This window comes from Triticum urartu, chromosome 1, assembly GCF_003073215.2.
Source record: "Triticum urartu cultivar G1812 chromosome 1, Tu2.1, whole genome shotgun sequence".
Taxonomy (NCBI): Eukaryota; Viridiplantae; Streptophyta; class Magnoliopsida; order Poales; family Poaceae; genus Triticum; species Triticum urartu.
Window position 1 is genome coordinate 301,947,314 of NC_053022.1, and position 23,452 is coordinate 301,970,765.

At 44.7% G+C, this 23,452-nt stretch overlaps 1 long non-coding RNA gene across 1 annotated transcript; it reads left to right on the plus strand.

The window, feature by feature from the left end:
* Positions 1–341: 341 nt before the first annotated feature.
* On the plus strand, positions 342–1,807 carry LOC125532771. Its single transcript, XR_007294175.1, has 2 exons — positions 342–1,335; positions 1,561–1,807. It is a non-coding gene; the product is annotated as an uncharacterized LOC125532771 (long non-coding RNA).
* Positions 1,808–23,452: the final 21,645 nt, after the last annotated feature.

The following is a 23,452-nucleotide window of genomic DNA, read 5'->3' on the forward strand; positions in this document are numbered from 1 at the left end:
AAGTATCGTACGCGAATCATATGAGCTTGATGAAAACTAGCTTGACGATAATTCCTATGTGTCCTCGGGAGCGTTTTCCTTTATATAAGAGTTTGTCCAGGCTTGTCCTTTGCTACAAAAAGGATTGGGCCATCTTACTGCACCTTATTTACTTTTATTACCTGTTACCCGTTACAAATTACCTTATCACAAAACTATCTGTTACCGATAATTTTAGTGCTTGCAGAGAATCCTTACTGAAAACTGCTTATCATTTCCTTCTGCTCCTCGTTGGGTTCGACACTCTTACTTATCGAAAGGACTACGATAGATCCCCTATACTTGTGGGTCATCAACCTGTTGTAGTACTACTTGCTGAAGCTACTGAGAACGCACAATCAACAAGAACAACACAAAATCGTGAAAGAGAGGGTCGAGGACTCGAGGTAGTAAGTTACCATGTGTAATTGTGATCTGGTGGGGAAGAGAAGCTGGATTGGCAAGGAAGGGAAGCTGCAACCAGCGACAAGGAAGAGAAGTAAGACCCCAACGGCGGTGTTGAATCAGAGAAGGATCCAGCAGTGCAATGCGGTGGCAGTGGAAGCGGCACGCTCCAGTAGTGCATGGCGGCGGCACAATAGGAGTAGTGCGCAGCCTCTCCTCCCCGACGAAACCGGCGCCCCACCTGCCTCTCTGATGGTACCACACACCTGCAACATCCCTCTTCCCTCCAGTACATAATTAGCAATTGCATCAACCAGGCATCAATTGTTCTAAATCATCCATCAAACCATATTCTAGGGACTAATATAAAGTTACCTTTTGAGGCAAAAGCTTCAGCTCAAACATGACGAATTTTGGCCTGAATCTTGGCTAACTCATCTCCTTTCTTTTGTCCCCCATAGTCTTCTCTCTCCCTGGCTATTTCCCCTAGATGTGTTAGCACAGGAGTAGCAGCTCACCTCTCAAGGCCCCTCTCTCTGCTCCATCGCATCTGTGATCCACTTCTATAAATGTGGGCACACAACATCACATAATCTTGCATAATCTAAACCAAGACCGCATCAAAGAACCAAGTTAGAATCAAAGGAGGGAGACAGAAGGGAAGTAAATGCATAATCAGTTATCTGCTTGTAACTCAAGGAATTATACTGCAACATTTCCTCCAGTGCAGGCAGACTCGAATGATGGTTAGTAAATGTTACATGTTTGCTAACTCTACATTTTTTCTTACATAAGTATGCATTTGGACTGATAATCATGCCTAATTTGTAGTGCCGCTTGATGAAACATCTGCTTTTAACTCCGGAACTCATGCTTCAGCATATGTTCCATTGCGGGATAATCCTACACTTGGTTAGTAACATTTCCTATTTTCTTAACCTACATCCGTGATGCGTCACTTAACATGTTTATTAGTATGTCATGTCACTCCTGCTTGACATGCCAATTCACAAAAAATAAAGAAATCCCAGTGACCTGTGAACCTGCCTGTTAACTTAAAATTTGATCAGTTGTGGTGCCTTTATGGACCATGACTGGATACGTAATAAGTTTGATATTTTTTTGCTGTGACCACAGGGAGGCAAGCCCAAGATCACATGAAGGTGTCATTTTCATTGCCACTAAACACTACATATCAGTAGTTCAGATGTTTCCTCTCTGATCACATGAAGGTGTCATTTTTTTCCTGACTTTTTCCGAAGGCATGGTTAGACATTTGTCATGTGAGTTTGTGCAATGGGTACCAAGCTTGCACTCGCGTGCTTAACCTGACTTCTTCTACAAGATAGGAACATGCGTTGGCTGTATGAACATGCGTTGTGTATAAAATGTGTGCATAAACTTCATTATTTACCTATATCCGCAATGATCTCGTCGAGGGAACCTGGACGCGATCGGCAGTAGGCCCATAACGGGAACAACGCCGGATCTGGGGGATTGACATCCTCCTGAAGGGCGTCCTCCTGAAAGGGACCGTCGCCAGACCTGACGTGCAAGGGCGGCGGATCCTCAACGGGATTGGTTGCGTCTCGTGAAGTGGAGAGCAGCGGTGAAGGGATGGAGCGGCGGCTGCACCGAACGAGTCGTGCATGCGAGTGGTTCTCGCTCGAGGGCAGGAGGCCTCGCTCGTACGTGCGAGCGATTGCTGGTTTTTTCGTAGGTTTTTTTTGGCCCTTTTTCTCTGGTGCGATGGGAGGTCTGTCCTTGGATCGACGGACATGGAGGGATCGCTGGGGTTTTTTTGGTTGACGTGTCTACCTGCAAGGTGGGAGGGAGGACGAACATAAACCAGGGGATGTGGGACAAAAATTAACTGACGGAGACTACCAACTGAGACATTAGGAGTAGAGATAAGTACTCCACAGTGCATTCCCTTAGGCCCTAATAAGGTGAAGTGCCATTTAGTCGACGTTCACATGACACCACTAAGGGAATCACAACATACATACCATCAAAATGTCGAACACATATCAAGTTCACATGATTTCTTGCAACAATATTACTCCCATGACCTCAAGAACAAAATTAATTACTCATAAATGATAATCATGCTCAAGATCATATGGGTATTAAATAGCATAATGGACCTGAACATATAATCTTCCACCAAATAAACCATATAGTAATCAACTACAAGATGTAATCAACACTACTAGTCACTCACAAGCACCAATCTAAGGTTCCAGTACAGAGATTGAACACAAGAGATAAACTAGGGTTTGAGAGGAGATGGTGCCGTTGAAGATGTTGATGGAGATTTCCCTCCCCAAGATGGGAGAGTTGTTGGTGATGACGATGATGATGATTTGCCCCTCCGGGAGGGAAGTTCCCCCGATGGAATCGTTCCGCCGGAGGGAAAAAGTGCTCCTGCCCAAGTTCCTCCTCGAGACGGCGACACTTTGTCCCGAAAGTCCTATCTTTATTTTATTTTCTAGGTCAAAATGACTTATATACAAGAAGAGGGGCACCGGAGGTGGGACGAGGAGGGAACAACCCACCATGGCGTGCCCAGGTGGGTTGTGCCCACCTGGTGGGCCCCCTCTGGTCGTTATTTTCTCCAATAATTCTTATATATTCCATAAAAATCCCCGTGAAGTTTCAGCTCATTTGGAGATGTGCAGAATTGGTGGCCTGACGTGGCTTTTTCAGGTCCAGAATTCCAGTTGCCGGTATTCTCCCTCTTTGTGTGAACCATGCATATTATGAGAGAAAATGCATTAGAATGATTCCATAAAACATTATTATGCATAAAAAACATCATAATAAGAGTAGGAAAACATGATGCAAAATGGACGTATCAAGGACCGGTCCCTACACCGCGTATTAACCATCTTGGTTCTCCTTCTAAGCTTGTTATGGGTGATTTTGCTAATTGGGGTTTTTGCATCAAGTCTCATTTGAATCAAAACTCAACAATCCTTTGGAGAATCATTGAGCAAGGCTTCTACCCGCATGATCCAAACAATCTCACCCCAAGAGAAGAAGTGGACAATCAATACAATCACTCCGCCTTGTTCATCCTTCAAGATGCGGTTCCTCCCGAAGATCTATCTCACTTGCATCCCTTCACTTATGCTAAGGATTGTTGGGAACACATCATATCTTTGTACAAGGGAGCTCAAGCATCCAATGGTCCAACTTTGAAGTGGTCATTGATGAGGCTGATGAATTCGTGATGCTAGAAGATGAGGATCTGCGTTATCTCTAGGGAGGGTGACAACTCTTGTGGTTGCTCTCCAAGACCATGGGAGCAAGGATGCATATGACAATTGGATCAAGCACAAGTTTCTCAAGGCCATCATGCCATTCAACAAGGCCATGTCCTCCGTGATTCGTCAAAGGACGGATTTTCACACCTTAACCTTAACCTCAAGTGTAGTGTTGGATGAGTTTATTGCCATGAACATCATGAAAAAGACCGCCAACAATGCTCTCGCTCATGTCTGGTCAAAGAAAAGCTCACCCACTCTTTCCTTGAAGGCCAAGGCCATTCCGGAGGAAGAAGAGGAGTGTTGCCCCGGGGACACCAAATGTGCTTACCATGAGCACATGGCTCTTGTGTCAAGGCAATTTTGGGGCAACAAGGCCTAACTTCACCAAGAATAACTCAAGTGGCTCAAAGAACAAGCAACAGGTGTGGACTTGCTACAATTTTGGCAATGTGAGTCACTTTGTGGTGGAGTGCCCTTATGAGAAGAGGGAAGACAATGGTGGCAAACTCATTCGCAAAGACAAAGCCAAGTCTTTCCCAACAATAAGAACAACTTCACCAAGAAGATACCTCCAAAGGGCTTGGTGGCACATGAAGAGTATGCCTCCGATGATGATGATGAAGATACAAGTGGTGAAGGAATGGCAACGACAACCGTGTCCATTGCCACATCTTCTCCCTCCAAGGTGTCTCTCTTTGGCGCCCCCAACGAGAACACCATTGCTAAGTGTCTCATAGCCAAAGGTATCAACAAGGTAACCTCAGGCATCAAAACCACCATCACTAATACTCCTTCATTGTTAGTTTGTGTTGATGATAGTGAGGTGTGAATGTTGATGAGAATGAGTTTACCAAGTTTGTGAGTAAGCTCAAGGGTGAATCCAAGAAGCGATTTGTTGCTCTCTTGGAACAACTTGGTGAGGTCAATGATATCATTGAGTCCCATGAGGATACTATCTCCAAGTTGGAGGGGCATAGTCATGACTATGCCGATGAGATTGCAGATCTTTCCGTTGCTCTAGAGGAAGAGTGAGGTCTTCGTTTGACTCTTGAGGAGTCACACAACGTTGATCATGCTAAATTTCAAAAAAAAACTTGATTATGCTATTGTTCTTACTTGTGTGCTTAAACCCAAGAAAGTTGCACTTGGGGCCATGATAGACTCAAGGAAGAGTTTGATACACTTGACAAGGCTCACAAGGTCTTGAAGGGTGTTCATGCTTCTCTCAAGGAGTCTCATCATCAACTCCAAGTGAAGCTAACCAAGGAGATTTCCATGTGTCCTCCTTTCATCCTAATTGATAACGACCATGCTACTAACCCTTGTTGTGATCATGTGCATCTTGTAGAGGAAAATGCCAAGTTGAAAGAGAAACTTGATAAGGGCCTTATGACATGCATACAAGGCAAGAAGAACCTCAATGACATTTTGAGTAATCAAAAGGAGGTTGTGGGAAAGGAAGGACTTGGGTTTGTACCCAAGTCAAAGAAGAAAAAGACCAAGCAACCTCTCCCGCTCAAGGAGACCTTTATCAAGGCGGGTGAGGGTATGCATGAGAAGAAGAAGAACAAGGAATTGTGTGGTAATGCCAAGAAGGGCAAAACCGCCCCTACCAACAAAGCCTACGATTTTAACCCCTCTTATGTTTTGTGTCATGCTAGTGATGGACATGTTTATGCGAAATTTGTTGGTTCTTCTTATGAGTACATTGAATGGTATATTTGGGTTCCTAAGACCCTTGTTACTAACATAAAAGGACCCATTTGAAAATGGGTACCTAAATCCAAGCATTGATCTCTTGTAGGAGTTTTCTTCCGGTGGGGTGTCATGGTTGCTCGATAGTGGAGCAACAAATCATATGACCGGGAGCAAGGACTTGGTGGTGGATGTGCATCCAATTCCATCTATGCCCACCCATGTCCAATTCGGTGATGCTTCAACATCTAAGGTATTGGGACTTGGCAAGGTGGTCATCTCTCAAGATTTATCTATCGAGAAGGTCATGCTTGTTGAGTCCCTTGCATACAATTTGCTTTCCGTTCGTCAACTTGCACTTATGGGCTTTGCAACATTCTTTGATCTTGATATCGTGGCCCTTTTGTGGAGCAAGACTCTTAAAGTAGCTTTTGTTGGGCATGTCGAGAACGGTCTCTATGTGGTGAACTTTTCGGAGCAACCCACTAAGACCGGAACTTGCCTAATGGATAAAGTTGATGTGGTTTGGCTTTGGCATCGCGACTAGCCCATGTCAATATGAGATCTTTGCAAAGTCTCCTCAAAGGGGATCACGTCCGTGGACTAACAAATGTGAGTTTTGCTTAAGATCGTGCTTGTAGTGCTTGTATTGAAGGAAATTTACATGAGACGGCTCACTGACCTATGCCTATCATCTACTCGAAGAGGCCCTTGAAGCTCCTTTACATGGATCTCTTTGGTCCTCCATCCTTTGATAGTCTTGGTGGGAGAAAGTATTGCTTGGTGATTGTGGATGACTACTCAAGATATACATGGGTATACTTCTTCAAGAGGAAGTGTGAGACCCAACATCATCAACTTTGCTAATGAAGCTCAACGTCAACATGAAGCAAAGATATCAATGACTAGACACACCGAGTTCAAGAACTACACCTTGGATGAGTTTCTTAGTGACGAGGGGATCAAGCACCAATATGCCGCACCCTATACCCCTCAACAAAATGGTGTGGCAGAAAGGAAGAACCGGACATTGATGGAAGCGGCAAGGACCATGATGGCAGAATTCAAATCTCCGTACAACTTTTGGGCCGAAGCCATCAACACGGCATGCCATGCATCCAATCGGCTCTACCTCCACAAAGGCTTGAACAAGACTCCATATAAGATACTTACTGGTAACAAGCCCAATGATATGTCTCCAACGTATCTATAATTTTGATTGTTCCATGCTATTATATTGTCATTCTTGGATGTTTTACAATCATTTTATGTCATTTTTTGGGACTAACCTATTGACATAGTGCCCAGTGCCAGTTGCTGTTTTTGCTTTTTTTTTACATCGCAGAAAATCAATATCAAACGGAGTCCAAATGCAGCGATTTTTTTTGGATTTTTTATGGACCAGAAAACACCCAATAGGCAGAAGAAGCACCTGGGGGGGTGCCCCGAGGGGGGCACAACTCACCAGGGCGTGCCTGGGCCCCCAGGCACGCCCTGGTGGGTTGTGCCCACCTTGGTGGCCTCCCGCACCACCTCTTTGCTCTATAAATACCCCAATATTCAAGAAACCCTAGGGGATTCAATGAAAATCAATTCCAGCCGCCGCAAGTTCCAGTAACACCAGATCCAATCTAGACACCATCACGGAGGGGTTCATCATCCTCATTAGTGCCTCTCCGATGATGCGTGAGTAGCCTTTTGTAGACCTTCAGGTCTGTAGTTAGTAGCTAGATGGCTTCCTCTCTCTCTCTCTCTTGATTCTCAATACAATGGTCTCTTGGAGATCTATTTGATGTAACTCTTTTTTGCGGTGTGTTTGTTGGGATCCGATGAACTTTGAGTTTATGATCAGATCTTTGTTTTTATCCATGAAAGTTATTTGATTCTTTTGACCTCTTATATGCATGATTACTTATAGCCTCGTATTTCTTCTTCGAATCTTTGGTTTAGTTAGGCCAACTAGATCGATTTTTCTTGCCATGGGAAGAGGTGCTTTGTAATGGGTTCGATCTTACGGTGCTTGATCCTAGTGACAGAAGGGGAACCAACACGTATGTATCGTTGCTATTAAGGATAACAAGATGGGGTCTATTTCTACATAAATAGATCTTGTCTACATCATGTCATTGTTCTTATTGCATTACTCCGTTTCTCCATGAACTTAATACACTAGATGCATGCTGGATAGCGGTCGATGTGTAGAGTAATAGTAGTAGATGCGGGCAGGAGTCGGTCTACTAATCTTGGACGTGATGCCTATATAATGATCATTGCATGGATATCATCATGATTATTTGAAGTTCTATCAATTGCCCAACAGTAATTTGTTTACCCACCGTTGCTATTTTTCTCGAGAGAAGCCACTAGTGAAACCTACGGCCCCCGGGTCTCTTCTTTATTATATTTGCCTTCGCGAACTATTTTTATTTGCTTTTATTTTCAGATCTATTAATCTAAAAACCCAAAAATACCTTGCTGATTTTTTATTTTATCTTGTGTTCCGCGAGATCTATTTATCCAATCTACTACAATTTTACCTATCTTTTTACCCGTGAGGGATTGACAACCCCTCTTTTACGTTGGGTTGCAAGTATTTGTTATTTGTGTGCAGGAGATGTTATGTGCTGTTGCGTGGTTCTCCTACTGGTTCGATAACCTTGGTCTCATCACTGAGGGAAATACCTACCGTAGCTGTGCCGCATCATCCCTTCCTCTTTGAGGAAATACTGACGTAGTTCAAGCCGCATCACCCAACCTCAAGTACTTTCGGGTGTTTGGTTGTAAGTGTTTCATTCTCAAGAAAGGTGTTCATTTGTCTAAATTTGAACCTAGAGCTCAAGATGGCATATTTGTTGGTTATGCTACAAACTCTCATGCTTACCATGTCCTTAACAAGTCCACCGGACTCATTGAGGAGACGTGTAACATGGAGTTTGATGAAAATAGTGGCTCCCAAGTGGAGCAAAGTGATCTTTGTGATGTAGGTGACTAAATTCCTCCTCAAGCCATAAGAAGAATGGGAATTGGTCAAATACTCCCCATTGAGGAACCCCTTGTGTCCTAAGGAGAAGGACAATGCTCTACTCAAGTGGAGCCATCACCAACACTAGACCCACACGCTTCCGAAGAACAAAGTGAAGACCCTCAACCAAGTGAACAAGTTCAATGGCAAGATCAACCACATGATGATGGTGTTGCACCAAGCGATGCCCAAGATCAAGTTCATGATACCGAGAAAGCTCAAGATCAAGAGGCTTCTCAAGATCAAGGGCAAGCTCAAGACGATGCTCAAGATGAACAAGATGATGATCCTCAAATGTCTATTGAGGAACTTTTGGAGCGTCGTGGCGCCAAGGTGGCTTCCAAGCTCGAGCGTCAACAACATGTCATGGAGAATGTGCTTGGAAGCTTGATAAAAGGGTAACTACTCGTAAACAATTGTCATACTTTTGTGAGCATCACACGTTTGTTTTGTGTGTTGAACCCCAAAATGTACATGAGGCACTCGATGATGAGGATTGGCTTGAAGCCGTGCATGATGAAATCAACAACTTTGAGTGCAACCAAGTTTGGGAATTAGTGCCAAGGCCAATGGAGGAACACAATGTCATTGGAACCAAATTGATCTTCAAGAACAAGCAAGATGCGAACGGTGTGGTTGTTCGAAACAAGGCAAGATTGGTGGCACAAGGCTACTCCCAAGTCGAGGGCATCGACTACAGTGAAACCTTTGCCCCCGCTACTCGTATTGAATCTATTCACATGTTGCTTGCTTATGCATCTCATCATGATTTTAAGTTGCAACAAATGGATGTGAAAAGTGCATTTATTAATGGTCCTTTGAATGAGTTGGTATATGTCACGCAACCTTTGGTATTCGAGGACCCCAAGCTCCCAATCATGTAATCAAACTCAAGAAGGCGCTCTATGGACTTAAAAAAGCCCCACGTGCATGGTATGAGCACCTTACCGAGTTGTTACAAGACCGTGGGTTTGAAATTGGGAAAATTGATCCCACTCTTTTTACTAAGAGGGTCAAAGGGGACTTGTTGATATGCCAACTATATTTTGAGGATATTATATTTGGTTTTCCTAACAAATCTTTCAATGATGAGTTCTCCACACTAATGACCGAGGAGTTTGAGATGTCTATGATGGGAGAGTTGAAGTTCTTTCTTGGGTTCAAAGTCAAGCAACGAAGAGAAGGAACTTTCATCAACCAAGCCAAGTATACCCATGACATGCTCAAGAGATTCAAGCTAGATGATGTCAAGCCCATCAAGTTTCCCATGCCCACCAAATGCAAGCTTGACAGTGATCCTAATGGTAAAGCGATGGATCAAAAGGTATATCGCTCCATGATTGGATCCTTGCTTTACCTTTGTGCATCTAGACTGGATATCATGTTGAGTGTGGGAATTTGTGCACGGTTTGAAGCCACACCAAAGGAAACCACTATGCGGCGGTCAAGCGAATCTTACAGTATTTGTATCATACCCCAAACTTTGGCTTATGGTACCCCAAAGGAGCAAGCTTTGATCTCATGGGTTATTCGGAATCGGATTGGGCAGGAGATTGTGTGGAGAGGAAGTCAACTTTCGGAGGGTGCCAATTCCTTGGTCGCTCCTTGGTAAGTTGGTCTTCGAAGAAGCAAAATTGTGTATCTCTTTCTTCCACCGAGGCTGAGTATGTAGCGGGGGCGAGTTGTTGTGCGCAATTGCTATGGATGAGGCAAACTTTAAAGGATTACCGTGTCACTTGTGACAAAGTGCCTCTTCTATGTGACAATGAAAGTGCTATCAAGATTTCTCACAATCCGGTGCAACATAGCAAGACAAAGCACATTGAGATTCGTCATCATTTCATTCAAGATCACATCAAGCATGTAGATATTGAGATCATCTACATCAACACTCAAGAGCAACTAGCGGATATTTTCACCAAGCCTCTCGATGAAGCAAGATTTCACGAGTTAAGGCATGAGCTAAATATCATTGATTCGAGCAATGTGGCGTGAATCTAGGCACACCCCACCGCACTCATCATTATATCTTGTTCTAGATGTAGGCATGGACATCGGGGGGAGTGTTGTTCTCTCAATGAACTTTCCCTTCCCCAATTATGCATAAAATCGATCAAGTCTTTCACATTAGCCATTTTGATGGTACTTGTGCTTCAAAGATGAGTTTTGGTCATGGGCCCAAGGTTAAAATCTTCGCGGTGCCATACCAATTGACTCAAACATAGGTGGCTTCGGCCACCGCATTGTCATCTTTGGTATGTAATTCTTTCTTAATCAAATCTTCCAAAACTTTTCTTAGCAAATCTATCCTTTCCTTTATTTCCCTTCTAGTAGGTGAACTTAGTTCATGAAAAGGACTTTGATTAGTGATTTTGACATTCATAAACCCATAATCTGGATCATCACCATATATATCATCATATAAAATACGTATCTCATTTTTAACGGGTCCCCTAGTCATCTTTTCCAACCAATCATCATTAAATCCTACATAAATTCCCCTTGTTATCCAATCAAATTTATCATAATTCTCAAGGTACAAGATTTGAGTAATTTTCGAGTAGGGAACTCTCCTTCTAAGATTTTTACTATAAGATTAATAATCTCTAGATTCCAAAGTACGCAAAGTTTCTTTATCATGGAGAATTTCTTCAATCGGAGGGTGTTCAATATTTTTATTATAGAAAGCAAAAATTTCCCTAGCCTCTTGTATTATAGAATCAAATAGCCGCATAAGGATAATAGTGGCAATCTTTTTAGCTTGAGGATGATTAATATTGCGAAGTTCATATAACACCTTTTGTAAAGCGGGATGGATGTGCACAAATATTCTTTCTAGTTTTTCAATAAGCATGACAATGGCATCCACATAACAATTTGTATCGAGAAGGATATATCTCTTACTAATAGGCATAGTTCCCGTACAATCAAAGAATTCTTGAATAACACTTTTCCCAATAATATTACCGCCTTCCACATGAAAAGTTTTTGCTTTGTAATTAGGAGTAGTTTCGTGGTCTAAAGAACAAGACTCAAGTTTTTCCTCAAGATTTATACTAGCAAGATCCTCAAAATTTTCAATGATAGCCTCCCCAGAATCAGACATGATGGCAACAAACTGATCTAGCAAACGAGCAACTAAAAAGCAAACGAAAAGGCGAACGGAAGAAGGGCGAATAAAAAGGCAAATCTTTTTGTGTTTATCTGAAATCGTTTTAGAAGTGGGGAGAGGAAAACGAGAGGAAAATGGCAAATAATGTAATGCAAGAGATGAGAGTTTATGGTGGGTATTTGGTAGGCTTGATGTAGATCTCCCCGGCAACGGCGCCAGAAATTCTTCCTGCTACTTCTTGAGCTTGCGTTGGTTTTTCCCTTGAAGAGGAAAGGGTGATGCAGCAAAGTAGAGATAAGTATTTCTCTCAGTTAAGAACCAAGGTATAAATCCAGTAGGATATACGCAAGCCTCCAATCTATGCACCTGCACAAACAATCAAGCACTTGCACCCAACGCGATAAAGGGGTTGTCAATCCCTTCACGGTCACTTGCAAACGTGAGGTCTGATAGAGATAGATACAAAAGATTACTAAAACGTAAAACAAAATAAAAGTAAATAAATTACAGCAAGGTATTTTTGGTTTATAGATATGAAAATATATGATGGAAAATAGACCCGGGGCCATAGGTTTCACTAGAGGCTTCTCTCTTGAAGGAAAATAATACGGTGGGTGAACAAATTACTATCGAGCAATTGATAGAAAAGCACAAAGTTATGACAATATCCAAGGCAGTTATTATGAATATAGGCATCACGTCCGTGTCAAGTAGACCGACTTCTGCCTGCATCTACTACTATTACTCCACACATCAACCGCTATCCAGCATGCATCTAGAGTATTAAGTTCATATGAACGGAGTAACACCTAAGTAAGATGACATGATGTAGAAGGATAAACTCAAGCAATATGATGAAAACCCCATCTTTTTACCCTTGATGGCAACAATACAAATATGTGCCTCGCTAGCCCTAATTTGTCACTGGTGAGGACACCACAAGATTGAACGCAAAACTCAGCACCTCTCCCATTGCAAGAAAAACCAATCTAGTTGGCCAAACCAAACTAATAATTTGAAGAGAAATACAAAGATATCAAATCATGCATATAAGAATTCAGAGAAGATTCAAAAAATATTAATAGATAATCTGATCATAAATCCACAATTCATTGATCTCGACAAACAGACCGCAAAAGAAGATTACATCGGATAGATCTCCAAGAACATCAAGGAGAACACTGTATTGAGGATCAAAGAGAGAAAAGAAGCCATCTAGCTACTAGATATGGACTCGTAGATCCGTGGTAAACTACTAACGCTTCACTGGTAGGGCAATAGAGTTGATGTAGATGCCCTCCGTGATCGAATCCCCCTTCGGCAGGACGCCGGAAAAGGCCCTAAGATGGGATCTCGCGGAAACAGAGGCTTGCGGCGGTGAAAAAGTATTTTGGTGGACGCTTATGTTGGTTTGGGAATATTTGGGAATTTATAGGCCAAGAATTAGGGTTAGAGGAGCTCTGAGGGGCCCACAAGCCAGGGGCGCCCCCTAGGGCGCGCCCTGAGGGCTTGTGGCCTCCTTGGGACTCCTCTGACTTCATCTCCAAGTCCTACATGTGTCTTCTGGTCCAAGAAAAAACATCACAAAGTTTTATTTCGTTTGGACTCCGTTCGATATTCCTTTTCATTAAAACTCAAAAACAAGGAAAAAAATAGAAACATGCTTCTACCTATTGAGCTTGCGTTGGTTTTTCCCTTGAAGAGGAAAGGGTGACGCAGCAAAGTAGAGTAAGTATTTCCCTCAGCTTTTGAGAACCAAGGTATCAGTCCACTAGGAGACAACGCACAAGCCACCGAATACCTGCACAAACAAACACCAACTTGCACCCAACGTGACAAAAGGGTGGTCAATCCCGTCACGGTTATTTGCAAAGTGAGATCTGATATAGATGGATAATCGGTAAAGTAATATTTTTGGTATTTTTGGTTTATGGAACGGAAAGTAAAAGATTGCAAAGAAAGTAAATAGGAAACTAAAATTATAGATCGAAAACTTATATGATGGAAAATAGACCCCGGGGCCATAGGTTTCACTAGAGGCTTCTCTCAAGATAGCAAATATTATGGTGGGTGAACAAATCACTGTCGAGCAATTGATAGAAAAGCGCAAATTTATGACGATATCTAAGACAATAATCATGAATATAGGCATCACGTCCGTAACAAGTAGACCGACGCATGCCTGCATCTACTACTATTACTCCACACATCGACCGACTCCTACCTCCATCTAGAGTATTAAGTTCATGAAGAATAGAGTAACACATTAAGAAAGTTGACATGATGTAGCGGGATAAACTCAAGCAATATGATGAAAACCCCATCTTGTTATCCTCGATGGCAACAATACAATACGTGTCGGTTCCCCTTCTATCACTAGGATTGAGCACCGCAAGATTGAACCCAAATCTAAGCACTTCTCCCATTGCAAGAAAAACCAATCTAGTTGGCCAAACCAAACCGATAGTTCGAAGAGACTTCCAAAGATATCAAATCATGCATATAAGAATTCAGAGGAGATTCAAATACTATTCATAGATAAGCTGATCATAAATCCACAATTCATCGGTTCTTGGCAAACACACTGCAAAAAAGTATTACATCGAATAGATCTCCAAGAACATCGAGGAGAACATGGTATTGAGAATTAAAGAGAGGGAAGGAGCCATCTAGCCACTAGCTATGGACCCGTAGGTCTATGGTAAACTACTCACGCTTCATCGGAGAGGCAATGGTGTTGATGTAGAAACCCTCCGTGATCGAATCCCGCTCCGGCAGGACGTCGGAAAAGGCCCCTAGATGGGATCTCATGGGTACAAAAGGTTGCGGCGGTGGAAAAGTGGTTTCGTGGCTCCCCTGGAAGGTTTTGGGGTATTTGAGAATATATAGGCGGAAGAAATAGGTCGGTGGAGTCACGAGGGGACCACAAGGGTGGGGCGCGCGCCTCCCGACCTTGTGGTCGCCTCGTGGCTTTCCTGACATGCACTCCAAGCCCTCTGGATGTCTTCTGGTCCAAGAAAAATTATCACGAAAGTTTCATTCCGTTTGGACTCCGTTTGGTATTCCTTTTCTACAAAATTCTAAAACAAGGGGAAAAAACAGGAACTGGAACTGGAACTAGGCTCTAGGTTAGTCCCCAAAATAATATAAAACAACATATTAATGCATATGAAACATCCAAAACAGATAATATAATAGCATGGAACAATAAAAAGATTATAGATACGTTGGAGAGGTATCAGGCATCCCCAAGCTTAATTCCTGCTCGGCCTCGGGTAGGTAAATGATAAAAATAGAATTTTTGATGTGGAATGCTACCTAACATATTTATCCATGTAATTCTCTTTACTGTGGCATGAATGTTCAGATCCGTATGAATCAAAACAAAAGTTTAATATTGACATAAAAACTATAATACTTCATGCATACTAACAAAATAATTATGTCTTCTCAAAATAACATGGCCAAAGAAAGCTTATCCCTACAAAATCATATAGTCTGGCTATGCTCCATCTTCATCACACAAAATATTCAAATTATGCACAACCCCGATGACAAGCCAAGCAATTGTTCATACTTTTGACATTCTCAAACTTTTTCAACTTCCACGCAATACATCAGCGTGAGCCATGGACATAGCACTATAGGTGGAATAGAAGGTGGTTGTGGAGAAGACAAAAAAAGAGGGATATAGTCTCACATCAACTAGGCGTATCAACGGGCTATGGAGATGCCCATCAATAGATATCAATGTGAGTGAGTAGGGATTGCCATGCGCACTAGAGATATAAGTTTATGAAAGCTCAGAACGAAAACTAAGTGGGTGTGCATCCAACTCGCCTGCTCACGAAGACTTAGGGCAATTTGAGGAAGCCCATCATTGGAATATACAAGCCAAGTTCTATAATGAAAATTCCCACTAGTATATGAAAGTGACAACATAGGAGACTCTCTATCATGAAGATCATGGTGCTACTTTGAAGCACAAGTGTGGTAAAAGGATAGTAGCATTGCCCCTTCTCTCTTTTCTCTCATTTTTATTTTTATTTGAGCCTTCTCTCATTTTTTGTCTCTATTTTTCTCGTCCGGAGTCTCATCCTGACTTGTGGGGGGAATCATAGTCTCCATCATCCTTTCCTCACATGGACAATGATCTAATAATGAAGATCATCACACTTTTATTTACTTACAACTCAAGAATTACAACTTGATACTTAGAACAAAATATGACTCTATATGAATGCCTCCGGCGATGTACCGGGATGTGCAATGAATCAAGAGTGACATGTATGAAAAAATTATGAATGGTTGCTTTGCCACAAATACGATGTCAACTACATGATCATGCATAGCAATATGACAATATTGGAGCGTGTCATATAAACGGAACGGTGGAAAGTTGCATGGCAATATATCTCGGAATTGCTATGGAAATGCCATAGTAGGTAGGTATGGTGGCTGTTTTGAGGAAGGTATATGGTGGGTTTATGGTACCGGCAAAAGTTGCACGGTATAAGAGAGGCTAGCAATGGCGAAAAGGTGAGAGTGCGCATAATCCATGGACTCAACATTAGTCATAAGAACTCACATACTTATTGCAAAAATCTATTAGTCATCCAAACAAAGTACTACACGCAAGCTCCTAGGGGGATAGATTGGTTGGAAAAGACCATCGCTCATCCCCAACCGCCACTCATAAGGAAGACAATCAATAAATAAATCATGCTCCGACTTCATCACATAACGGTTCACCATACGTGCATGCTACGTGACTCACAAACTTTGACACAAGTATTTCTCAAATTCACAACTACTCACTAGCAGGACTCTAATATCACCATCTTTATATCTCAAAACAATCATAAGGAATCAAACTTCTCATAGTATTCAATGCACTTTTATATGAAAGTTTTTATTATATCCCTCTTGGATGCCTATCATATTAGGACTAATTTTATAACCAAAGAAAATTACCATGCTGTTTTTAAAGACTCTCAAAATAATATAAGTGAAGTGCGAGAGTTCATCAATTTCTATAAAATAAAACCACCGCCGTGCTCTAAAAAGATATAAGTGAAGCACTAGAGAAAATTTGCCTAGCTTAAAAGATATAAGTGACACACATAGAGTATTCTAATAAATCACCATTCATGAGTGTCTCTCTCAAAAGGTGTGTACAACAAGGATGATTGTGGCAAATTAAAAAGCAAAGACTCAAATCATACAAGACGCTCCAAGCAAAACACATATCATATGGTGAATAAAAATATAGCCTCAACTAAAGTTACCGATAGACGAAGATGAAAGAGGGGATGCCCTAAGCTTAGGCTCTTGGTTGTTGAGGGAGTCCTGGATTAGGGGGTCTCCGGATAGCCGGACTATATCATTTGGCCGGACTGTTGGACTATGAATATACAAGATTGAAGACTTCGTCCCGTGTCTGGATAGGACTCTCCTTGGCGTGGAAGGCAAGTTTGACAATACGGATATGTAGATCTTCTCCCTTGTAACCGACTCTGTGTAACCCTAGCCCCCTCTGGTGTCTATATAAACCGGAGGGTTTAGTCCATAGGACAACAACAATCATACCATAGGCTAGCTTCTAGGGTTTAGCCTCTATGATCTCGTGGTAGATCAACTCTTGTAATACTCATATCATCAAGATCAATCAAGCAGGACGAAGGGTATTACCTCCATCGAGAGGGCCCGAACCTGGGTAAACATCGTGTCCCCCGCCTCGTATTACCATCCGCCTTAGACACACAGTTCGGGACCCCCTACCCGAGATCCGCCGGTTTTGACACTGACATTGGTGCTTTCATTGAGAGTTCCACTGTGCCGTCACCGTAAGGCTTGATGGCTCCTTCGATCATCGGTAACGATGCGGTCCAGGGTGAGGTTTTCCTCCTCGGACAGATCTTTGTATTCCGCGGCTTCGCACTGCGGGCCAACTCATTTGGCCATCTGGAGCAGATCGAGAGCTACGCCCCTGGTCATCAGGTCAGGTTTGGAAACTTAAACTACATTGCCGACATCCGCGGAGACTTGATCTTCGACGGATTCGAGCCCTTGTCAGGTGCGCCGCACAATCACGACGAGCATGATGTAACTCTGTCGTCGGACAGTGTTCGGGAGATCACACCTGCAACTACTCCGGCCCTCAATCCGGAGAAAATTGCGCCATCCAAGGATGGGGGGATAGACCCCGCCATGGAGGCCGCACTCTCGGTGGCGATGGAGCCAGATACTGACTTCACCCCTTACGAGAGCCGTGTTGCCGAACCACTGGATTCGTCTCCGGCCATGGACTCTGAGCCACCTGCGTCCATGCCGACGTCAGCACTCACCTTTCAACACTCACCTTTCGGCAACGTGCTAAATTCATTAAGGTCTCTCTCCTTGTCAGAAGAACCTTGGCCGAACTATGTTCGGCTAGAATGGGACGCGGACGACGAAGAAATTCGCTCCCCACCCACCACCCACTTAGTAGCCACTGTCGACGATTTAACTGACATGCTTGACTTCAACTCTGAAGACATCGACGGTATGGACGATGGTGCAGGAGACGAACAGGAACCACCGCCCATAGGGCGCTGGACCGCCACCTCATCATATGATATATACATGGTGGACACCCCCAAAGAAGGCAATGGCGACGAGACAGCGGAGGATGACCCCTCCAAGAAGCAACCCAAGTGCCGACGTCAGCGGCGCCGCTCTAAGTCCCGCCATAGAAAAAGTAGTGATACCGGCACAAGAGACACTAACACTCCGGATAGTGCCGAAGACGATAACAATCCCCTCCAGCATGATTTAGAGCGGGAGGGTGAACAAGCTAGCCCTCCAGAGCGGGCAGCAGATGGAGAATCGGAGGAGGATAATTACATGCCTCTATCCGAAGACGAGGTGAGCCTCGGCGACGAAGAACTTATTGTGCCTGAGGATCCTGTCGAGCAGGAGTGCTTCAAGCGCCGGCTTATGACCATAGCAAATAGCTTGAAGAAAAAGCAACAACAACTTCGAGCTGATCAAGATTTGCTAGCAGACAGATGGACCGAAGTCCTGGCAGCCGAGGAATACGAACTCGAGCGCCCAACCAAGAGTTATCCAAAGCACAGGTTGCTACCTCACCTCGAAAAGGAAGCATTGAAACCTACATCACCAGCGTATGATGCGGCTGACGGGCCACCTCGTGGCCGAGACAGAGAGGCATTTCAGCCCGAAGTCCAGCCCGCAGCCCGCCGCCAATCAAACAAAAATATCAAGGCCCGCGGAAACATGCGGGACCTGCGAGACATATTGGAAAACAAGGCAAAACATGCAAGATCGATCTATGGATCACGGGGGCACGCACCACCACGCGACGATGATCATCACGCCGGATACACTCAAAGCAAATCCGGTCGAGCCGAACATGGCAGACAAGACTCGTATAAACCGCATCGTGGTATAGACCGGCACAGAGGCGCCGCACACCCCTTATGCTTCACTGATGAAGTAATGGATCACGAATTCCCAGAAGGGTTTAAACCCGTAAACATTCATATGATGGTACCACAGACCCCACGGTACGAACAGAAGACTTCTTCCTCCACATTCACATGGCCCGCGGGGATGACATACATGCCATCAAATATCTCCCGCTAAAACTCAAAGGGCCGGCTCGGCATTGGCTCAATAGCTTGCCGGCAAACTCCATTGGAAGTTGGGAGAACCTGGCAGAGGCATTCCTGGACAATTTCCAGGGCACTTATGTGGGACCGCCGAACGCTGATGATTTAAGTCATATAACTCAGCAGCCAGGGGAATCGGCCAGAAAATTCTGGACACGGTTCCTAACCAAGAAGAACCAAATTGTCAACTGTCCGGATGCAGAGGCCTTAGCGGCATTTAAGCATAATATCCGTGACGAATGGCTCGCCCGGTACCTCGGCCAAGAGAGGCCAAAATTCATGGCAGCCCTCACGACACTTATGACCCGCTTTTGTGCGGGAGAAGATAGCTGGTTGGCTCATAGTACCAATACAGCAAGCAAACCTGGCATATCAGAAGCCAGAGATAGCAACGGCAAACCACGACGCAACAAACACAAGCGCCGCAAATATGGTGAAAACGCCGAAAATACGGCAGTTAATGCCGGGTTCAGGGGCTCAAAGTCTGATCAGCGGAAAGGGCCACCCAAAAATAAAAATCCGGGTCCATCCAGTCTGGACCGCATACTCGATCGCCAATGCCAAATTCATGGCACCCCAGAAACGCCAGCCACCCATACCAATAGAGAATGCTGGGTCTTCAAACAAGCCGGCAAGGCAGGCGCCAAAGACGAAGAGGGGTCTCAAAGTGACGATAGCGACGAAGAGCCCAGATCGCTGAATACAGGAGGGCAAAAGTCCCCCCCATATTCAATCGGTGATTGTGGTAAATACCACCCAAATTGCCAACTCGGACTAGATATGCACCCTCAGGGATGGCGACTCAACGGAACTAGTCGTCCCATAATACAAACTAAGGCCGATCACCTTCAACCGCACGGATCGTCCGGTTAACGCCAATCAGGGCAATCCGTCCGCACTAATCCTCGACCCAATAGTAGACGGGTTCCACCTCACTCGAGTCCTTATGGACGGAGGTAGCATTTTAAATCTGCTTTACCAGGACACAATGCGCAAGATGGGCATCGATCATTCAGCGACCAAACCCACTAAAGCCACTCTTAGAGGCATCATACCAGGTATGGAGGTTAGCTGTACAGGCTCCATTGCCCTGGAGGTAATCTTCGGATCAACAGAAAATTACCGTATCGAAGAGTTAATCTTCTAAATCGCCCCTTTCCGCAGTGACTATCAAGCAATGCTCGTGCGAACCGCGGTCGCTTGATTCAACACGGTGCCACATTATGCCTACCGTAAGCTCAAGATGCCCGATCCACGCGGCGTCATCACGGTTCATGGCAAGGCCGAACCTTCCTTCGGCACCAACAAATACACCACTGCCTTAGCAGCAGAAACAACGAGCAGCACCTTGCAGCCGAACCTCGAGTCGACGTCCAGGCTCCCCGACACCGTCAAGGGGCTCCGAACTACTTCGCGAAAGGATACTCTGGCTCGCCCAGAGTTCAACTAAACACTCCGGCGAAGGTCATGACAGGCCAAACTCAGCGGTTCAACCGCCCTCCGGCACGTAAACATTTCTTATATTTCCTTCGCAGGTTCACCTTTGCACCGACCAGGACGGACTACACGGAGGCAGCTTGAGCGTGTTAGGGAATCCTTAGACATTCCCCGCAGTGACCGTCCGGCTATATTACGGATCCGCACTCAACCTCTTCCCCCTGGTCACAACAGGTTCTGCTATCACAACCTCCTTTTTATCACATTACTTGTACCCATACGCATAGACGTATCATTCAAATACAACCTGTGGATTTTTATGACATTTACCTGATGATTATTTCTTATCGAAATCATTTTGTCAAGTGGCATCCGTACACAGCGATATGCCTTAAATGTGCCAGGGGCTTCGTTTTTCCCGTAACACGACAATAAAAGTCCAAACACCTTCATGGAAGTTCGGCACCCCGAACCTATAGCATTATATGCATCAGCTCTGAATCATGTATTGGGTCAATAGTTGGGTTTGCCTGGCTCCCATGTTTTGGTACCTTACGTTCCGCTATATCGGCTAAGGTAGCATTGGGAAAACTACTGCGATTGTGTCCCGGTTCTTCCGGATGAGCACCTCAGTACAGAAAGCCGAAAACTGACTGTCATGATACGGCAAGAGCTGGTCAGCTGTTCGAGCGGTTACAAAATCTTTAAGGATTTCTCCCGCATAATGCCATACCAATGCAGCGTGTGATGGATCGGTTTTTTCTCTGATCAGGCGCTTATAGAGCCCTAGTACGGTCTTCAGAACACAAGGGGCTGCGCCGACCATACTAAAGCTCCTATGGCTAAGTGAGAGTGATAAAGCCCTATACCGATTGCCTGGTTCGTTGTGCTGAGCACCTCCTTCGAAGGACCCAAAACTGGGATAAAGAGTGCTCAGGTTTATCCCGAACACCCCCGTACTTCTTACGTGGGGGCAGAAGCCGACGACTGGCCAACTCTCAGGTTTAACATAAAAACGGCCGCACATGAGGGTAAACTTTTATATAACAGGCGTCATATAAATGACCTTGTTCAAACATTACCAAGGACAACATGATTGGCATTCATGGAAATATAATGTCCTTGGTCCATAGCTCCACTGCAAGGTAGGATCCTTTCAGGACACTCTTATAATATAATTCGGGCTTGCGGTGCTCCTTCCCCTCTGGCAGTCCTCCGGTCACCAGCTTTTCGGCATCCATCTTCCCCCAGTGCACCTTTGCGCAGGCGAAGGCCATTCGCGCTCCTTCTATACAGACCGACCGCTTGATGACGTCAAGTCGAGGGCAAGCGCTTACAAGCCGCCTCACGAGCCCAAAGTAGCTGCTTGGAATTGGCTCGGCAGGCCATAGCCGGATAACCATATCTTTCATGGCTAGTTCCGCCGCCTTATGCAGTTCGATCAGCTGTTTCAGTTGATCGGCAAAAGGCACCGGATAATTCGGCGCCAAATACTGCGACCATAAAAGCTTATCCACGGTGTTCCTTTCTCCGGCTCGGTAGAATTGGGCGGCATCTGATATGCTGCAAGGTAGCTCGACAAACACACTTGAGAAATCCGGATTCAAAATCAAAAACATAGTTTTCCCTTCAAATACTTGCTTTACATGGGAAAAGCCTTACCCGCCGCGATCTTTCTCGCCACTTGGATCCCCTGCAGGGCGCTTTGGGTTTCCCCCCGGGCATCGCTCGTGGCTTGACGCGCCTTGGTGAGTTCGAACTCTTTCTCCGTTAAACTCCGCTCCAAGGTCTCGCATTTACTTACGACCTCTTGCAGCTCCTGCTTAGCTTTAGTAACTCTGGCCTCGTGTTTCTCATGAAGAGTCTGCTCTATGGCTGCCTTTTTCTTGGCCTCGGCAACGGCCCTTTTGAGGGCCTCAACTTCGGTCATAACCCCTAGCACAAATTATGCGGCTTATTTCATACTGAACATTTATTTCACAATAAATGCGTGCAACGCTTGTGCATACCTTGTTTATCCCTGAACTGCATTTTCAATTGGGCAAGTTCTTCTATGGCCCACTCCAGACTTTGATTCAGTCCGGAGATCTCCGCAGTACGAGAGGCAGCAGCCGCCACAGGTACCTTCTTGAAACAGAAGAGAAATCAATGTCATTCAATGAATCTTCCTGCGATCATCAATTCGATCCCCTGTTCGGTTCTTTCTTTAGCCAAACAGTGTATCTGGGGCTACTATCTATACTATGACACTCTTCGACAACTCATAAAACATACCTCAAAGCCTCTTATCAGGCTGATACAGGCTTCGTTCAATCCACTCTCAGTTGATTGAATCTTCTCAATCACCGCACCCATAAGGGCACGGTGTTCATCAACTATAGCGGCGTCTTGTAACGCCACCAACAAAGCATCCGACACTTCTGGATGGACAGAAGTCGCCGGCGGAACAGGCACGCCTCCTCCAGCCGAAGAAGGCTGCCTTCTTGATTCTGGAGCCGTACAGGTCTCTGGAGTCGCATCCGATGGGGAGCCGAACTCAGGATCACCCCCGCCATCAGACCCCATGGGAATCTTTTCCCCCACGTGTCCGGCCCCTACGGTTTGACCTCCAGGTGCCGCCTTCACGGTTTCTTCTCTTCCTCCTTGGCCGGGGTCCTTCTGGGATGAAGTCTCGGTGTTATGCATCTGTTTGGAGGAAGGGGCCTTTGGGGGCATCCCGCTCTCCATAGCATTTGAGCTCAGCAGGTCCTCTGATGAGGATTGTTTGGTACGGGACCTCGCCGGACTACAAAAAATATGTCTTAGGTTAAAAATACTA